At 44.2% G+C, this 13,771-nt stretch overlaps 1 protein-coding gene across 1 annotated transcript in view; it reads right to left on the bottom strand.

Annotated features, from left to right (window-relative positions):
- FOXA3 (forkhead box A3) overlaps positions 1-13,771 on the bottom strand; it is a 119,394-nt gene that overhangs the window by 63,178 nt on the left and 42,445 nt on the right. The window lies entirely within an intron of this gene.

Raw genomic sequence — 13,771 nt, 5'->3', positions numbered from 1 at the left:
CTGCGCAGGAACCACCGTAGGGATTACAGTACGACCAACGCCCGATGGGTTCCTGACTCCGTGCAGAGGTCTTGGTCTGTCCCTCTGACTGCTGCAGTCCGACCGACCACATTGTAATGTGGCGGTCAGACTGATATCCTGGATGTCGGCGGAACAGCCACCAACGGCCTATCGTGGCAGTCCCAAAGACATGCTAATGAGGGACAAAGTTCTTCAGAAACACTTCGATCCAGTCCTGCAGCACCCGAGCTAATCCTGCACTGAAGCAGCCACAAAGCTGACGGCCGAAATGTAGAGCAGGGGGGGCGAATGCCACCCCCGAGACAGCAGATGGAAGCGGGATGAGGCCGCCGCCCAAAAAACTTGTGCCGTGGACAGCCCCTCCCAACCCCCGTAGTTACGCCAATGGATTTGAGGAAGCATGTTACATTGCCTATTTTATGAGATTTCAAATTTAAACAAAGTCACTCTGTCTTTTTGTTTCTGCAATGAATACCCAGTATATCGTTTTGATTTACCGTATCAAGCTATTTATGATCTATGATACAGCTTACGAAATACTTGACCATTCAGAAAGATTTGGCTGTGTTGGGCGAATCTTTACATTGTGTTTGACAGAGTTCTTCCTCCAAGAAGTACTGTGAAAATATGGAGCCAATGGGTCTGTCTGTGAGTATAGGATTCTAAATATATTGGTTAAAAAGTAATAGGCATTATTAGCAGATCTAAATGGTAACTAATGAAATATTAAACTAGTTCAGCATCTGCCACCAGTATTGCTGCTTAAAAACAAATTGTATAATTGCCAATAAGAAATATCCATGATTGATACAAAACAATAGAGACACAACTGGCACAAACGTTTGCAACAGAAGAAGCAGTGCATTTCTGAAACAATATGACTCTTGTAAAAAAGCACCTACTGAAAATGCATGCAAGAAAAAAGAAGACTAGTTGTAGGTAATATGCCTGAACATCATGCTGATCACCTGCCCTACGTCAGTAAACAACCAATCACAATGCATGTACCAGAAATGAAAATGGCATCAGAATGGGTCCTGCTGTATGCAAGGGTGCTGCCATAAGATGTCAGGACAAGCAGGACATATGGGTGAATATTACTCAGGTATTCTAAAATGCACCAATTGCATCAGGCTCTTGCTCAAGTAATCCAGGACATTCCTGATGATATAATGCTACAATTGTCAGCCTCTATAGCGTGATCACTGATAGTGACATTGGTTGATTTGCTAATTGATCCGGGAGATGCTAACTACCGGCGGCTGTTCATGGAAACAAGGTTGTTGCTTAGTACTGTCTGGTAAATGCCAGCACAGGCTCAGGCCACAGGTAGTTGGGCAATTCTATAATGACACCAATATCCACATTAGCTGTCTATGTAAATCACTCATTGCCATGCCTAGTTTTACAATGCTCTCAGTATGCAAAACACCATTGCCCTTCTAGTATCCATATATGCCACTGTATGTGAAGCACCATTTTCCCACCAGTGAGGGTTCCTGCCAGGACCAGTAAAGCAACACTGTCATGAAACTAATCTTCAATGCCTCCCAGCATGTAATGCACTATTGCCAATACAGTATTTTGCAATCACGCAGTATTTGAGTGCCATTGCCATTCTAGTATTCAAATGTCCCTTGTTATGCAAGCTCTGTTACCAATGTTGTCTCCAAATGTTTCTCAGTATGTATGCAACATTGCCATTCCAGTATTCAAGTTTCTAAAGCACTATAGCCAGAGCTTTAAGTGGGCCGGGTCCTGCCGGTGCTCAGCACCGGATGTTCTAAAAGGCATGTGCTGAGACGGGTCCCTATCGGGCTCTCCAATTTTGCCGTCACCCTCATGGTGAAATAAAAATCTAAACTCCGCAGCGGAACCACCCTTCACTGCCTTTGGGGCAACTTCAAAGAGACTCGTTAAAGTTCTTTCGCAGTCTCATCATTTCAGAACAGCAGGATTGTCAATGTTACACACAACGAAGCCATAGCTGTTGCTTATGCAATTAACAACCATTGACAAAGCCAATAGGTCTGGCTTGTTAAAGGTGCAAAGTTGCTTGTTATATTATATGTCTGGATGCAATGAAAGAAGCAGCAAAATACAAGTCGGGCAGCACACTATGCAAAGCACAGATTTTTAGCTTACTTTTTAAAGCCACGCCCTTAATTAAATTAGCCACGCCGCTTTGAGAGACCCCCACCACCATTTGTTCATCCCACTTAAAGCTCCTACTCTGGGCATTGCATCAAAATTACATTGTGCTGAATATGCAATGCACCATTGGCATTCCATCAGCCACAGGTGCATCGGTATGTCAAGCACGTCACACACTCATGGTAATCCATTGTTGTGGGTTTGATAGGGCACATTCTGAGGTGGTCCTTGTACAGCAGGGCGTGCGCGGGTGCTGGTGGGCAGTTTTAGGAACAACTGCGGCAGCAGAGTGCAGCCTTGCATTAGCACTATCAGCTAGATTCATCAAAGAGCCGTTTTGCGAGTCCTTAATAGCGATTATTAAGGAATCGCTATTAAGGACTTGCAAAACGGGATTCATGTAGGAATTGCTAAATAAATTGCGATTCCTACCGATTAGCAATTTGCTAATCGCAAATAAGATAGCGATTTCAAGGGTGCCAGGGGTGTCCAAAGGACACCCTGTAGCACCCCTGAAATGCAAATTTACACTGGTGTTGCGCACACACATGTCCAAAGGACATGTGTGTGTGTAACATGCAACAGAGAAAAATGCACTAAAGTGCATTTTTCTATTTTTTCGCTATTTACCACGAAGTCCGACTTCGTGGTAAATAGCGGCCAAATATTGTGAATTCACAACTTAAAATTGGTTAATGAATTGCATTTAAGGAATCTCTAATAGAGATTCCTTAAATGCAATTCCTCGCAAATATGCGATTTCGCAAATAGCGATTTTTGCATTTGGGATGATGAATCCCAAATGCAAAAATTTCGCTCGCAAAGGGCCAGATTCTCAGAATCTGGCCCTTTGCGAGCGCAATTTCCTTTCATGATCTAGCTGTATGTATCTTTCTGTCCTAGCACTGGGACTCCAGAACTCCAACCCTACCAAGATCTCTTGGTGGATGTAAGCCCCTGCAGATCACACTTGTACTGTACAACCCACAGGAGGCTTCCATTTTCATCCTTCAGAGTTCAGGGAAAAGCATGTTTTGGGAAAATAAAAATGGAACCCCCATCTTAATGCACCACTTATTTACATTAGGAGAGAAAAGGGGGTGTCAGAGGCTACGCAAATGAACGCACACGGTACTGAACAACGGAGCGACAGATCCAGGGAGGGAGTGAATGAAGAATCGGCTTTGAGCTATGGTTGAATGACTCATTGAATAAATGGCGGAAAGTGGAAGTCAGTGGCCGAATGCCTGGGTGAGTGGGCCAGTGTTTGAATTACCGAGTGAATGGATGAAACAGTGAGTCCCTCGCCTAAGTGAGTGATTGAATGGGAGCATATTTTTATCTCCACAAATTAATTACAGGTGCGTCATTGACTGTGAATTTGAACATGCGTTTGCAACATTCACAGGCGTAGTTAAACACATCGAAATGCAATGCAGTTTGGAAAACAAATCTTCTGGACACCTGTAAAAACTGTGAATTTTGACACAACCAAACCTACTAATTTCCTCGTTCAAAGAGAAATATAATTCTTCAGATATACATCGTGCACTAAAAGATTTGCTTGCCTCCGCAATGCCACAATTGTGCATGCAAAGCTCCGCAAAGTGCAAACTTGCTGTGAAAAAAAGTATGCCTACTTTTTCCGGCATGGAATGGGGTTACAAGTGTGCAAGTGTCATGAATCGTGCCTCGGATGTTGCTTTTGGCTTGGTTGACTCGGAGTAGTGTGAAAATTATAGAAACGTACAAGCGCAGGAAAATCGTCAGGCTCCTCAACTTTCACGCGGGAAAAACACTGAATTTTGCAACAAAAAGATCAGAGGTTCAAAAACGTGTTTGCGCTCGCAGCACACTATGTTCTCCGACCCGTGCATGTGTCTGCCGTGTGTGAACGCTATCAATGTGCAGACATAAGTGCCCATTGTTCAGCACCATGGACATGGCACGCGGACTCGCACTTGATGGTTCGAGCGCGTCGCGTGCAGTTTCCACATTGGTTCCCGCTATGTTGGCCTCATGTGTCTCCCCCGGGTATATTTTGCAATGCGATGACCACCCGACAGACTGCTAGCAGACAAAGCTGGGGTGGCTCTCATATTGTGAGGTGGTAGGAGTACATTTCCCATGACGCAGTGACTACTAAGGTCGAGGAAAGAAGCCGGAAACGCAAAAGGGGCAGTGAGGAAAGGCAGGGGCTGCCGAGAGGCAGTGCTTCATTTGTGCCGGTGGTCGCGGGTGGTGGCCTCTCACTTTTGCCAATCAGCAATCAGAACTTATTTTGGGCCGTTAGAATTTGACCTAGAGCGAGAAAGGCAGCAAATTGATAATAGAAGAGAAAAATGGGAAAAAAAGACCGGGACAAATAAGGAGGAAACTGACAAGAGTGGGATGATGAGACAAAAAATGGTGGATTTGTGGACGAAAGAGACACGAGGTGGGGCCGAAACTTGGTATTCGGTAACCTCTATATTGACAAAACTGTGGCCGGTCCACAAGGAAAACTGTGGGTCCCGCCCTGCACGTTTTCTTTCAAACACATTAGCAATGGGGGGGGGGGGGGGGGGGGGGGTCAGCAGAAACTGTTGAGACGAGACGGAGAGATGGCAGAAGGGACAGACACGGAAGTGCTGACGACAGACGATGGAGTAGCAAAGGTGCCGGCTGACCAATAACAATACAACAAGCATAGTTCAGTTTGCCCCGGTGCCGCTGCACGTGCTGCACTGGTGATAGCTACGCCCCTGAACACAGAGAGAAGCCAAGGAAGCACTATGGAAAGTATGGTGACCAGACAGGTATAACGTGTGAGGAGATCCGTCAACACATGAAATAGACGTGAGAAAAATAAGAACCTGAAAAAGAGACGCAAAAGAGGTGCGTTTACAGATCGGGCGCTGGCAGTCCCGTGCCTGAGTGCCAGCCGGGGATGTGGTCGACTGCCGGGACCTGCCCGACTCCTCTGCCCCATCTTACATCTATAGCAGACTTTCCAAGCCGGGCGGGGCTCTCCCCGTCCCCGCACCTCTCACAGGCCTTTTTGTGCAGGGACAGAAATAGTTCCGAGAAGTTTGTTTGGAAACGGAAAAAGTCCGTCTGCCCCTTTTCCTCCTCGGTTTCCTCCCCCGAGCTGGCGTCATCAGCGGAAAAAAGGTGATTTAGCTCCGTCAGTGGTGGGCTGGAGGCGCCTGGGCCAATGGGACCAGACTGAAGCAGGGAGGCTGCTCGGTGGGCAAAGGGACTGCTTGGCAATTTGAGCTGTGTGGCCCGGAGGTCCCAGGTACAGTACCAGAACCATAGTGCCGTGGGTTAAAGAACCTACGCCAGAGTGTATGTGCTTCTGTTTGTAGCACACCTCTAAGAGATAAAGCGCTTTATAAATCTTCAATAACATAACATACCATTTTAATATAACGTTAACGACCGGAGACCTACAGTGCTTTAAATGGGAAATTAGAAGGTCCAGTACTCAGTAAGTATACTGGGAGGGCAGTTAGGGGCGTGTCTGAGGGTGTGGCTGTGAGTCAGGCATTTTACAATAGCCACATTTTTTTGGCGTGGATCAGAGGGTGGTGAACTTTAAACCATTCAAACACACATCATATAACATCACAAAAAGTTAAAGGTGTAGTCTCGATAGTTGTAAACCGTCACCATGAGACCTACATTCTAATCGTTTTGCTTCTGGAATTGGGTGTGAGAGACAGCGTAAGTGGCAGCTTGTCTCTTCCAGCTCTGCCACTACATGTGGGCACGTGACTGCAGGCATAGGCACATACGCATACATTCAAGTCCGCATTTGAGGTGGCCCTGCATTTATTTTTTGTTATGTGTTCTGTGCCTCAGCTCACTACCTCCTTACTCAGCCGGGTCACCGAACACTCAGCTCCCAACACGTACATTAGGGAGTTTTGGCAAGCATCAGCTTCTATGTCCTACGTGCAAGGCCTAATCTTTGGCAGTTTGATAATGCGCAAATTTAGCCTAGGGGCATCAGAGCACTTTAAATGACAATCAGAACATTTGCATTAAAGCCTACTTTTTTGAGCACTTTTGGTTAAGTGAGTTGCCCAGAATTACTGGATGATGAGCCGACATTGGGATTCAAACCTGGTTCCACTGTAGGCATGAGGGCTTTTTGTTTGTGTTTTATTGGTGGGATGAGCAGCAGAGGTTGGTGCCTCTAAGATTTCTTGTCTAGTCAGCTTTAGTGACTGTGTATGCAAGGCAAGCTGGTTTTCCGGTGTGAAGGACTTTGTGAGTGAGGCATGCTGTTTGCAAGAAGTAATGAGCTTCGATCGGGAGTCATTCGAGGTTTTCATGGAGAGGGAGATGTGAACATGTTGTTTTGCTCCTGTGACCATCCATGCTGCTTAATTTAGTATATATAGAACAAAACAAATGTCAATACTGTTATCCCTACTTCTCTTCTTACGCTTTAATACATATAACAACATGTACCACCAGACTTTGTTGGACAGAATCAACATCTTTCTTTATTTTTCATTTTAAATTCATTGTTTGGTTAATTTTCACCAAATTTATCTTTTCAACCTATATACTCAACATACAAAAATTTCCTTGCATAATCATAAAATTACACCTTATACACATTTATATGAATTCTCATGCTCATCACAGTTTCATCCATCCAACATTCACTCACATACATACACAACTTCTGCGCAAATTATTTACATTTACAATTTACATTATTCAAAAAATCACCATAGACAGATAATTTATTTATTTATTTATTTTATATTCTTCTATAGCGCCGGAATAGACCCCCGGAGGGGTATCTCCGCGCTTTGCCAGTAAGAATATCCTCAGATGATTATGGGTAGATGAATGGTACATATTGACAGAGGGGGATCAGTTATTGGGGAATAGATGTGTTTTTAAGACCTTACGGAAGGTCAGATGATTGTTGAGTGTTCTCATCTCGAGAGGTAGGGAATTCCAAAGCTTTGGTCCAAGATGGGCCAAAGCTCACCCTCCTTGTCTGGACTTTTTTATTCTAGGCACCTGCAGTATGATGGTTCACACAAATTTGGAGCAAATAATAAAAGTGTTAATGATCTTATGGCTCAACAATTATGGTCTACGCGTTTCGAACTTATGATCAATTTTAAGTTCTCTTCAGGACCGAAGCTGTGAAAAAAAGTAAACAAAAACATTTGTTTAGTACGTAATAGCAGTTTTTTTTAACCAAAATGGCTCTACCACTTTGTGCATTTGCCTCTTACCTCCAATGAAGGAAGCTTTTCTCTGATACCTCGACGTTGGACAATCTACAGAAACAACAATTGGAACAACAAATGCACCCGTAGTCACCTTTGTAATCATATAGAAAATGGCAAATTCTCACTCCAGACAATCGGTTTTCAGACTTACTTGCTTTCAGCAGTGAAAGGAGTCTATACTCTTTGTTTTAAGCGAGGACCCTGTAAATGAGGAATTGCAATTTAGATGTGTGCGCTCGGCTAAAGTTTCTATGCTAAATTCATTTGTAGGCCATTGGAAGTCAATCTTACTTGTTTTCAGGCCCCTCGCCGTGTATAAAGTTTGGAATTGCTAGCATTCAATGGCAGCCTGTAATGGTAATGGAGAATCTTCATTAACCTTCATGTTCCTCTCTTTCCGATTCATTTTGTTGCAACACGCCTTTCATCACACAGGTTTACCGTGCATTAGCGAACAGGAAACACTTTCGTCCGTTTCTCGTTTTGCCGTGAGATAGTCTAAACGCGGGCCTTGCCGGACCTATATGTAAGCACTACTTCCTGGTTTGCATGGATTCTTGGGTGATGTAGTTCGATGCTTCACAAGCATTCATATGATTTCTGTGGCCGCCATCTTAGAATGGTTTTTTGGACCATAATATTGCTTGCATTTCCGTTCCTGTCCGGGTGCTGGCCTTCATTGATAATCGAATCTTATGTATCTGTTTGACAATTTTGAGTATGTTTTCATTCTGCATTAACTAATATATGTACACTACTTTGTAGTATGCACAAATTAATAATCTATAGGAGTTGGTATGGATTCTATGGCTGCCATTTTGTAATGGTCAATGAGCCATAGTGTGGCCCACGTATCTGTAATATAATGCATTGATACTTGTTAAGCTCAGCTGTCACCCAAAGGGTATCCGGGCGCTGAGACCATATCATTCCATCAGATGAAGCACACTACATTGCTCTTGGAAACAGGTAGGTTTTAAGATCCCTCTTAAAGGAAGTCAGATCTTGTCTACTCCTCAGCGCCAGAGGTAGAGTGTTCCATAACGTGGCGGCCGTGAAACTAAAGGCGCGACCGCCCATCCTCACTCTGTTAATCCTAGGGACCATCACCAGGAACGCTGAGGAAGATCTCAAAAGTCTGGCAGCTTGATACCAAGAGAAAAGATTTTGAAGCGGTATCGGTCCAAGTCCATGCAGAGCCCTAAAGACAAGGCATAAGGCCTTAAAGGCAATCCTCTGCTGGACAGGTAGCCAGTGAAGATCAGCTAGTGCTGCAGATGAAGATGCAGAGCGTGGACGCGATAAAGCCAATTTGGCAGCCATATTTTGAAACCTCTGCAGCTTTAGGATCAGGGTCTTAGGAACTCCCAGAAGCAGAGCGTTGCAGTAGTCTAGCCTACTGAGAATGGAACTCCGCACTACTTCTGCTCTGGCTCCCAAGGGAAGTAACGGCAAGATTTTATGTAGGGCGCGATGCAAGCCCATACAAGTCGCCGCGGTCCTGTTAACAGAGGCGTCAAGCTGCAGATTAGGCTCAAACAGAACCCCTAAATTGTGGGCCGATTCCGCGGCTGTCACCGTGCCCAAGATGGAAGATGGCCAGAAATCATCCGGTAGCGGGCGGGGGAGTCGATCTAGAGAGCAATGGAGAACCTCAGTTTTTGACCTGTTAAATTGAAGCGAGTTAACTCGCAGCCATTCTGCTGTTGCCGGCATGCAACGGTGAAAGGTGTCTCTCGACACTGTCTCTGTACCCTCAAATGAAAAGATCAGTTGAGTGTCATCGGCATAATTGATGACTGATATGCCAAATGACTTTATCAGGCTTACCAGGGGTCGAAGATATAGATTGAAAAGGATCGGACTGATCGCTGACCCCTGGGGGACACCCTGATTCACCTGTCGTGTGGCTGATCGAAATGGTGGTAACGCCACAGCTTGCTGTCTGTTACAAAGATAAGATGTTAACCATCTTAAAGCCAGGCCAGTTACTCCCACGCTCCGAAGGTGGCCCAATAGAATCGCATGGTCCACCGTGTCAAACGCGGCCGACATGTCGAGCAGCACTAAAAATGCTGACTTACCCCTGTCGACACGCGTTCATAGGTCATCCAACACGCTGGCCAATGCATTCTCGGTGCCATGAGCCGGCCTGAAGCCAAATTGGACTACATCCAGACAAGAGTTGGTTTCCAGGAAGTTGGATAAGGCTCTCGTGACCAACTTCTCTATGATTTTTATCGCAAATGGTAAAAGCAAGATGGGCCTATAGTTGGCTGGGCATAGAGGGTCCAGAGAGGCCTTCTTTAACAATGGTGTTACTATTGCCAACTTCCAACTGTCTGGGACTGAAGCTGTAGCCAACGACTGACAGCAAATGGAGTAGAGCGGGGGAAACAGCTCGGCTTGGAATGACTTCCAGATCTTATGTGGCATTGGATCAAGCGGTGATACTGAGGACACGCCATTGGCCAAGACGCAGAATTCCTCCAAAGAGGGGATAGGAAAACAGGACAGCTGGGGAAGCTCTTCCTTGTCGTCGTCCCACTCAAAGCCCAAATAGTGGGGGAATTCTGAGGGGCAAGATAAAGACGACGCGGACTGCCCAGAGATCTGGAGTCCATTCAAGATTGTCCTGATTTTCGCCTCAAACGCGGAGGCCAAGGAATCGCAAAATTCCTGAGTGGCCGGAATAGCTGGTACTGCACAGGACGGGTTAGCTAGGTTATTAACTAGCTTAAACAAGGTCTGCGACTTGTTAAGGGCCTTAGCCAAGGTGTCTTCCAAAAACTGTGCTTTGGCCCTCCTAAGCCGGGCCTTGTATTCCTGCAAGGCCACTTTATACGCTGCCCTATCTGACTCCTTGTAACCTCTCCTCCAGGCACGCTCCGCCTGTTTACAGCGGAGTTTCTGCTGTCCAAGATCGCTGGTAAACCAGGCATTGGCTCTTCTAGATCTGTCCCTCACCCTCCGTAAAGGGGCCAGCTCATCTAAAGATGTCGAGATTTGCTGGCAAAAGACGGCATAGCTCTTATCCACACTGTCCTCCACAGTAAAGGCTCTGGGCAGTAGTGTAGGTAGGTTTGATTCCCTTAGTAAGCAAGACCATTGCCTGCTAGACTTGGTCCCGCCCGGGCCATTTGTACTTAACGGACCAGGCAAAGAGATAGACATAAGAATCAGTGCATGGTCAGTCCAGCATTGATCCACGACCTCTTTAACTGCAACCAGCTCCTTATCAGCAAATACTAGATCCAGAGTGTGCCCCTTAGCGTGAGTGGGTGACAGAACAAGCTATTCATGTTCGAGTGATTACTTACATTGGTGGACGGATCGAACGATGTTAGTGTGTGTTAACGCTATATGGTAAGCCATGGTGCTTCGTTTGAACTTTGGACCAATTTGCAAGACTTGGTTCATCTAGGGGAAGCCCTAGTTCTTTTAATTCAATTTGTAAATCTCAGTGAGCTCATTTAAGCCATTGACTGCCGAATTAAATTTTACAATGAGCATAGCTTTCCTTCTAGACAGCTTGGCATCAAGGTCTCCACCTCTGATGTCATGTACAATTTTTGAAATCACTGTCCATTTGAGTTCTAATTCAGTATGGTTGTTCAAATGCCAGTGGTTCACCAAATGGGCTGTTTGCACATTCTTCTTAATTCTTGACTTGTGATGTGAGATTCTTGTTCGAATCTATTGGTTCGTCTTTCCAATGTATAACATGTCGCATGGACATTTGATTCCATAGACCACATACCGAGACTTTCAGTTTGTAAAGGTCTCGTGTTTCCAAAACAAGGCCACCACAAATGTGGAACCTGCATCTGCTGTGCAACTACAGAGGAAGGATCTGTTTTCAAGCATAAGAACATTCTTGTTCGAACCAAGAGGTTCGAACAAGAATCTCACAGTACAAGTCAAGAATTAAGAAGGATGTGCAAACAGCCCCTTTGGTGAACCACTGGCGTTTGAACAACCATACTGAATTAGATCTCAAATGGACAGTGATTTCAAAAATTGAACATGACATCAGAGGTGGAGACCTTGATGCCAAGCTGTCTAGAAGGGAAGCTATACTCATTGTAAAATTTAATTAGGCAGTCAATGGCTTAAATGAGCTCACTGAGATTTACAAATTAAATTAAAAGAACTAGGGCTTCCCCTAGATGAACCAAGTCTTGCAAATTGGTCCAAAGTTCAAACGAAGCACCCTAGCTAACCATATAGCGTTAACACACACTAACATCGTTCGATCCGTCAACCAATGTAAGTAATCATTCGAACATGACTAGATACTTGGGCCACAATATGGCTCATTGACCATTACAAAATGGCAGCCATAAAATCCATACCAACTCCTATAGATCATTCATTTGTGCATACTACAAAGTAGTGTACATATATTAGTTAATGCAGAATGTCAACGTACTCAAAATTGTCAAACAGATACATAAGATTCTATTACCAATGAAGGTCAGCACCCTGACAGGAACGGAAATGCAAGCAATATTATGGTCCAAAAAACCATTCTAAGATGGCGACCACAGAAATCATATAAACACTTGTGAAGCATCGAACTACATCACCCAAGAATCCATGCAAACCAGGAAGTAGCGCATACATATTAGGTCCGGCAAGGCCCGCGTTTTTGACTATCTCGCGGCAAAATGAGAAACGGACGAAAGTGTTTCCTGCCTCCGGTTCGCTAATGCACGGTAAGCCTGTGTGATGAAAAGCGTGTTGCAACAAAATGAATCAGAAAGTGCGCAACATGAAGGCTAATGAAGATTCTCCATTACCATTACAGGCTGCCATTGAATGCCAGCAATTCCAAACTTTATACACGGCGAGGGGCCTCAAAACAAGTAAGCTTGACTTCCAATGGCTAACAAATGAATTTAGCATAGAAACTGTAGCCGAGCGCACACACCTAAATTGCAATTCCTCATTTACAGGGTCCTCGCTTAAAACAAAGAGTATAGACTCCTTTCACTGCTGAAAGCAAGTAAGTCTGAAAACCGATTGTCTGGAGTGAGAATGTGCCATTTTCTATAAGATTACAAAAGTGACTACTGGTGCTTTTGTTGTTCCATTTGTTTTTTCTGTAGATTGTCCAACGTCAAGGTATCAGAGAAAAGCTTCCTTCTTTGGCGGTAAGAGGCAAATGCGCAAAGTGGTAGAGCCATTTTTTTTATAAAAAACTGCTATTAGGTACTAAAGAAATGTTTTTGTTTACTCCTTTTCACAGCTTCGGTCCTGAAGAGAATTTAAAATTGATCATCAGTTCGAAACGCGTAGACCATATTTGTTGAGCCATAAGATCATAAACACATTTATTATTTGCTCCAAATTTGTGTGAACCATCATATTATCTGTCTATGGTGATTTTTTGAATAATGTAAATTGTAATGTAAATGTAAAAAATTTGTGCAGAACGTGTGTATGTATGTGAGTGAATGTTGGATGGATGAAACGGTGATGAGCATGAGAATTCATATGAATGTGTATAAGGTGTAATTTTATGATTATGCAAGGAAATTTTTGTATGTTGAGTATATAGGTTGAAAAGATACATTTGGTGAAAATCAACCAAACAATGAATTTAAAATGAAAAAATAAAGAAAGAGATTGATTCTGTCCAACAAAGTGTGGTTGTACATGTTGTTATAATTCGTATGTATTAAAGAGTAAGAAGAGAAGTAGGGATAACAGTATTGGCATTTGTTTTGTTCTATATTGGTCAGTGGCTTGGCCTTACTGTGGAGAGCCCAAACCCAGTGGTGGTTTTTTGGCTTAATTTAGTGTGGCTCCTGGGTAGGCTAGGTGTGATTTTGTAGAGGCAGTGAGGGTGGCATTTTCATAGTCTAATTTAGACAGTGCCATCGCTTGAGTGGCGGATTTCAGATCATTCGGGGGGAGGAAGGATTTGATTTTGTGTAGGAGTCTTAGGATTTAGAATGCACTCCAAGCAGAATTTTGTATGTGTTGTTTCATGCTCAGGATAGTGTCAAGTGAGGGCCCCAGAGAGGTGACGGTATCTGAAAGTGTTTGTTTGCAGTTAAGAGCAACAATGGCGTTAATCCTCTCTTGGGACAGGGGTGTCAGGCCATTGTTGGATAGGAGTAGGTGTTCCTTTTTATCTTGGTTGAGTTTCACGTGGTTGAGTGAGAGACAGTTTTGGATTTTTATGAGAGTGAAATTAAGTTGTTGTACATCTTCTAGCAAGGATTTACCCAGTTCTGGGTGTAGTCAGCATATATATGATAGAGGATGTTCACTTGTTTGAGTATGGTGGTTAGGGGTTCAATGTATAGTTTGAAAAGTGTAGGTGAGAAGACTGAGCCTTG

Source organism: Lissotriton vulgaris, chromosome 9 (genome assembly GCF_964263255.1).
Source record: "Lissotriton vulgaris chromosome 9, aLisVul1.2, whole genome shotgun sequence".
In the NCBI taxonomy this organism is placed as follows: Eukaryota; Metazoa; Chordata; class Amphibia; order Caudata; family Salamandridae; genus Lissotriton; species Lissotriton vulgaris.
Note: the sequence above shows the minus strand (reverse complement) of the source record. Positions and strands in the feature narration are given on the sequence as shown.